Source organism: Camponotus floridanus, unplaced genomic scaffold, assembly GCF_003227725.1.
Source record: "Camponotus floridanus strain SB8 unplaced genomic scaffold, Cflo_v7.5 scaffold132, whole genome shotgun sequence".
NCBI lineage: Eukaryota > Metazoa > Arthropoda > Insecta > Hymenoptera > Formicidae > Camponotus > Camponotus floridanus.
Genome location: NW_020229251.1, coordinates 683,309 through 690,696, shown reverse-complemented (window position 1 = coordinate 690,696; position 7,388 = coordinate 683,309). Strand labels below are relative to the sequence as shown.

Below are 7,388 nucleotides of genomic sequence, written 5' to 3'. Positions count from 1 at the left end.
TGACACGAAACAACATTTAACGGTAATTAACGATATAAAATTCTACGGTACGGCACGAGACTGTCGGCACGAATCCCCTGAGAGGAACAAATCCGCGACACCCGGGGACAGCTGGCGTCCGGCAATTACGGTACAAGTACAAATACTTTACGCGATAATCTTTACGGAATATTCGTCGCCCTGCGACGGTCTCTCTAAATCAAGACGCCAATTGATCCCGAATGAACAATAATTATGCTACCTGTGCGGCGGCTTACAATGATCGCTGGCTACGGCTTCCTTCGGGGTCGCTTCCTCTAGGCTCTTCAACAACACGTGTATGCGTTGCACGAGCTCACCGAACAGTGTTCGATCTCATCTGCGTCCGTGAGGCCTTCAGATCCCGCGCCGATCTTCCGCGCATTCTATCAATTTTCGGATGAACAGGGGTTGATTCTCCGCTCCCTTCAGAATCACAGCTGTTGGACGGCGTTGCCCTTACGCAGGGGCCCAGGATCCACGGGCGACAGTGTCCGACGGTATTTCGGCTTCTTGGGGACGGGACCGGCTGGCCAGGCCGTATCCTCGTCTTTTTCAGGATCCTCTTCCTTTCCCAGTCGGCCACTTGCGAGGGTGTTTTTAGCCCCGTTGTCCGGATTTTCTGCCGTCTTTTAGTCTGAAAATTGCCTGGATTAATACAGTTTGGGTATATGATTGGCGGCGGCGCGGGATCTCGGTACCTGACCTTTTGCTTCCTGCGATAGCTTCGGTATTCTCTGCGGTATATCCGGTATCTTCCTATACGGCTCACTCTCCTTTCGGAGAAAGGAGAGTGAGCCGTAAGGTTCCGAAAGGTTCTCACTCCCTATCTTGCTGTATCTTCATGTACAAAGGAGATGACGCACGCTCGCACAGCAGCCGCACTTTATTCGCGGATCTTACATTAAAGCTAAAGTAAATCTAAACAATCAGATTATATTTATTTCAAGTTCCCTTTCAGGCGCGAGGAACGACCCCGCGCACGCTGTTCGTCCTCGACAGGGCAATTGTGACGGAACTCAAAAAGCGTCATGTCACATTACGTAACCTTCTCTTTGGCATAAGAAAAACATTTATTATATAAAAAAATATTCTGATTATAAGAAAAGTAACAATGGACTTAAAAAAAGAGATTTACACGTTTTCTGTTCACATAATGCATTTTGAATCAAGCAATACGTAACATAGCAGCGTTTTTTGCGCTATCTATTTTGACTCTTATATTATTATTTATTTATTTTGTTTTTTGCGTCTTTCCATTACGTATTACTAATGACTGTCACCTTTATTCTATTTTATTTTATATTTTCGTGATTTGACATTGATAAGGATCCGAATTGGATCGAAACGCGGCGTTTGTCATTAAAACCAAATAAACGTTTGAATAGGTTATTATTTTAATATAACTGTTTTTATTTCGCTTCTTTCACCATTGCGTTGATCCTTAAAGCCTTTTATTGAATTTTTATTGATTTTATCTTATGGACCTTTATTTGATTATATTATTTTTAATTTGATATCACTCAGGCGAATAATGAGTTCCTTACAAATTAATTTTTTCAAGTTTATCGATCAATGTTTTGGAAAGGATATGAAGCAATGCTTTAAGAGTTGGATTGATCTCAATAAAAGGATCATTGCTACTAAATTTAAAATATTTTTCTTGAAGGAATGTAAAAGAGTCAACTTCGTTCCGCAACACCTGTTTAAATATACTAATAATGTGATTCGCTTTTTTCATAATAGTTCAACTTTATCCTTTAAAAATTCTGTACGCGGATACATTAAGCGTTTGCTACAGCTCGATCTCTGATGCGTTCAAATTACTGCGTTATTTACAATATAATCTGCTTCGATGTTCGAGGTTATTATTTGGCCGGATCCCGGTTCGAATTCTTAATGAGTTTGTCAATAGGCAGCGGTCTTGCCTCAACTATTTTGATAGATCTGAGAACAGGCGAATACATAAAAAACTTAATTGGCTCGCGAGAAAACAACCTGATTTCCTTCGTCCCAATGTTCCTGTTATTAAATATTTCTGTTCCGTCCCTCCCCATTCTCCTACGAATCTTTACAAACGGAAATTAAGATCGTTTTCTGTCTCTCGTCCTAATCAACAGTACCTCCTTCCTTCTTTCTCACTTACACCGATTCCTCCCCTCCTTCACTCCTTTCAACATTGACATCAATCCCAACAGCTTTCGTATGAGAGATAACTTGTCTCTCATCAACTCTGTGAATAATGGTTGGCTCATTAATTTGTCAAAATTTGAGATTCCTAGAGAAGTACAATCCCTCCTACAATTGGGTGATAAGTTTTCTTTGCGATCCTATCCGAATTCACAACGCTTTGTGTTCGATGTAATAAAGAGTATTGAATATAACATCTCAAGATGTGATCACGAAACTGCGAATAATATCAGATGTCTGGGAGTCCAGACTTTAAATAAATTGTTGTCGTCTCCTCCTCGGGTTTCGGAGGTTGACTCGCGATTGTTATCTCTAAGCAACATCACAAAAAAATTCCTTCGTGATCACCCTGATATCATTGTTACAAAGGCGGATAAGGGAAATGTGACCGTTTGCCTTGACAAATCGAACTATTTTGATAAGATGTGTGATTTGTTGTCGGACCGGATGACGTATGAGGTAATGAACCGGGACCCGACCAGTAAAATTATTTCTCAACTGAAAGTGTTGTTACGGCGTTGGCTTGAGAACGAATACATTTCTAGCGTTACATATAGATCACTTTTGTGTTCGGAGGGGGTCTTACCACGTGCCTATGGATTGCCGAAAATTCACAAAGAAGAATGCTCGTTACGCGTTATCGTTTCTTGCATTAATAGTCCTCTATACTCATTAGCGTCTTTTCTTCATAACATTCTATATAAGAATTTACCGAATCCTAAGAGTTACATTCAAAATAGTTTTGAATTAATTAAGAAACTTAATAACTTTTTTATATAAAATCTATTTTTTAATTTTTTTTAAGACATCTTGTATAAAAACAAATATATATATTAAAAGGAAAATCAATCAATAGGTTAACAAGAGTCAATAAAAACTTATAACGGCTACTCTTAGCAAATAATACAAGTAAAAGTGTAGCTCTTTGCAATTGTTGAAACAATTTTGTGCCTAACAATTTGATTCTTTCATGATAGGTTAGATTACTTTTCTCCAATTTTATCGTAACTTAATCTTTTTTTCAAAAATTTACTGATATTATTAAAGTTTTATTAATGTTTGTATTTCAAAAAAGGTAAAAATATTGTTTCTTTACAGTTATTAAATATTAGTCGTAGAAATTATATAAAATCTTTTATCTATAACCTTATCAAATTTTTTTTCGATTATTGTTATATTTTTAACACAAATTCTGAAGGTGATAGTATAAATCGATAATGCCTTGATAAAAATATGTGTATATAATTATATATTATTGGATATATAAGTATGTACAATGAAAATTAATATAAATTTTAGCATCTAGCGATTTTCTAAATTAATTTTATAAAATGAAATCATTAATATAAACCTTACATTATATATCAATAAATATTATTATAAATATCTAGAAAAATAAAGAAATTTTAGAAATTGAAGAAAAATGACATAAAGGTCTGTTCAAGTGTCATCATATATATGTATATATTAATGTAACGGATATATAGTAAGCAGCAAACTTTATTAATTTTAAAAATTGTTATTTTTAGAAGTAATAATTTTATATATACACGGTGGGCCATTTTAATCGATGCACCTGAATATCTCCGTTGGTAAGCCGAATACAAAAAAATTGTTCAGACAAAAGTTATATGGCTTGAAGGGGGACATAAGATGGTATCATTGGTTTTATCTTGAAAAGTTGTTTGAAGGTCACATGAAGGCTACCTTCAATTTTTTTAATGGAACCCCCTATTTTTTATTACTTATTCTTATAGCTTATCTCGAGAGCTTTTCGAAACACTATAATAAAGTATTTCTTCATTGAGTACTTTTCGAGTTATGAGGCTTGAAATCATTTCTTAATTTTACATAAACCATAAAATATCTAGTAAAATATTCATTTTTCGATTATCCTACCTTAATACTTTTATGTACAAAATAATGAGAGGAATCAATTGCTATAAAGAAAACATACAGTTGTTTTTGAAAAAAAATATGGAATTGTTAATTGCAAATTACATATTTTTTCTTAGAAACAACTATGTGTTTTCTTTACACCAATATATATATATAATAGCAGTTCTCTTGAATTCTTGTGTGCAATTTCCACTTTGTCGATTCCAGCATAAGTTACAGCCTGCTCTTTAACTTTATTCTTTAAATATTTTTGTTTTTATTGATAAGTCAGTAATTTAAAAAACGCATCACAAAGATAAAACTGTAATGAAAACATGTATATATATTTTAATATTTTATTTTTATTACAAGTGAAAATCTGTTTTTTTTTATTACAAGTGAAATTCTGTTCGAATTTCTAACATTTAGCTTTAGAGCTGTTCAATATGTTTGTAAGCATTTTTATTTTACTGGATTTTATTAGATGTAAGTTGTAACAAAAAAACAATAAAATGAATGTTTTTCATAACTGTTTTATTTTTTCATAAATGCAATTATAAAAATAGAATCTATATTTGAATAATAAATTAAAGCTTTCAGCTGACAATAGATATTACTTATAAGTCTATACACCAGCTACAAGATTGCACAGATAGTCACGCTTTATCTCTCCTGCTACTTCATTAGCTATACCTACATCATAAATATCTTCATCGATCACTTCAGCTCCTTCTTCTATTAAATCTTCTACATTATCATCAACACCCTTCAAACAAATGTTATGCAATACTGTACATGCAATGATTACATAAGGTATCATCTCATCAACATTCATATCAAGATATTTCAATCTCCTGAATCTGCCCTTCAATAACGCAAATGCTCTTTCAATAACGGATCTTTTAGCAGAGATCTCGTGATTAAACTTCTTTTGAGCCTATAAAAAACCCAAATCTCTACTTAAATATCTAAAATAACAATAGTTACTGCTTTCATTTTAATATAAAAAATAGCATATAAAATATTTTAATTGTAAACTTACATTAGTTAATTGACCACGATCTATGTATGGAGGAATACACCAGCTTAATACTGGATAAGCTTTGTCGCCAATGATAAATTCATCTTCAGGGAAGTAATTTTGTTTGTCGATCTGAATTTCTTTCCAAAGGTCTGAATTTCGTAAGATTCTCAAGTCACCAACTGAGCCAGGATAGCCAGCAAAACAATCTGTAAAACGTAAGCAATCATCACAAACAGCTTGAAGTGTGATTGCATACGTCTTTTTATAAGTTTTGTAGAACTGGGCATCTCTCTAAAATATACATAAAGAAAAACATATAAGGAAAAAAACAAGTTATTTTTATATTTGTTCATATATAATTATCATGATTGTAGCTAATTATATTATACCCTGGATTGTTTTATCAAAATATGAGTGCCATCAATAGCACCAATAATACCACACAATGCAATGTTTTTACTGAAACCTGTTTTTACTTCTTGTAGATATTGACCTCTTGGCCATTTGATAAACTGGCCTGCAATGTCATTTATAGCTTCAATAACTCTCATAAAGCTGTAACTGAGAGAGCTCTTTGCTATATCAAATCTTTCACCGACAGAACTAGACGAAAGAAAAATTATATCATATTTTCAATAAGAGTATATCCACAAATAGCAGTAAATATATCCGTAAATATCAATTTTACTTGTAATAACATACCGATATGAGTCAGGAGTAGCTAATAGCCACAATGTTGCTAATAGTTACTTTCTAACTGGAATCACTGCTTTTCCATTTGTAACTGATAATACTGGACCAAGTAATGCTTCAAGATTTTCAAAAACGTTTGGAATCATTCTAAAATGTTTTCTAAATTGATCCTTTGTGAGTAGAGGAATTATACGTTCGACATAACCTTCCAATCTCAAAGGTTTATGCGATCTGCCGCGTAGAATCATTTTTCTTCATAATTGTAAATCATCTTCATCAGTATCACTATCGCTACTGTCAGAATCACTATCAAATATTACAATTGATCTAAGTAAATTATCTCCTAGCACTACAGCTGCAACAATTAATCGTTGTCTATTAACTTCCATATTTGTTTATATTTCCATTCGGTTACCGTTCCGATTCCATAGCTTCATGGAACACTCAGCTCTTGCTCCGCCCATCTCCCAGTCACCCAACGCTCATCGGGTGGGGAATCCGAACGCACCCCTGGGGGAACTCAGGGCCCCCGTCGGGAGTGTGGCCGGTCATGTTTCGGGGCACTTCCGGCGGGGTGAGGGTATACCCGGGTAGGGGAGCCGTAGCGGGTTAGTGGGATTAAAGGAATGGAGGACAGAAATGGAAAGGACAAACAATAACACACAAACGGATATGGAAGGGACCACGGATAGGCACATAGAGGAGAGGACGATGGGAATGGAAGGCACACACGGGCTGAGGGAAGAGGACGTGTTCGGGGTGGCCAAGGACGGAAGACGAAGAGAGTCGCTCATCCGGCGCACACCACCGGACACCTCCTACTGGACCCCAACTGCGCGGTCGCGCAGTGGATCTGAGAGCGGGGGTCTTGAGATGAAAGGCTTCAACGTCAAGGACGTGAGGATTCACCTCAATCGTTTGGGGAGCGACGCGATCTCCATGGGTCCCACCCCGGCGTCTACGCCTGCGCCGGAAGAAGAAGAAGCCCCCATAAAGGATTGGGAAAGCCTCCTGCCGGAGAGAGGAGTGCCGAGAGTGCCACCGGTCTCCCCGGGCCCAGGTTCGGATACGGCCTCGACAGCTCAGGTGATGGAGGAGACGGGGTCCTCTGCGGACTCCGTTTTTGCCATTTCCGAGGAGGAATTCGGAGATGGTGAATCGGTGGTGAGCGCCACGGATAGTTCCGCCCCACCGTGGAAGAGGAAGAGGGGGCGGCCCCCGACGACCGGGGCATATGCCCTCCTGCTCAAGAGGAAGGAGGAGGAAGAGGCCTTGGAGAAGGCGGAGAAAGAGAGGCGGGAGGAGGCCCAGCTTTTGAATGAGGCCCTCCCGCTGAAGGTTAACAAAAACCTTCCTGCTCTGGAGGACCTCATGGAGGAGATGAGCAACCTCCCCACTCCCGACATAACGGCAGAGACCATCCGCCACATTGATGGTGTGGCGAGGGTGGCGTAGGTCTCTGCCAATCTGAAGGGAACAGGTAAGAAGCTGCTAAATGTGGCGGCTCTCAATGCCAGGGCAGCTATCACCACCCTGGCATTGAGAATGCAGCAGTTGGAGGCCGATGCCTCCTCCTCGGGAAAAC

At 37.6% G+C, this 7,388-nt stretch overlaps 1 pseudogene; it reads right to left on the bottom strand.

Moving 5' to 3' along the window:
- Positions 1-452: 452 nt before the first annotated feature.
- On the bottom strand, positions 453-6,192 carry LOC112637122 (annotated as a pseudogene).
- Between the last annotated feature and the right edge of the window lie 1,196 nt (positions 6,193-7,388).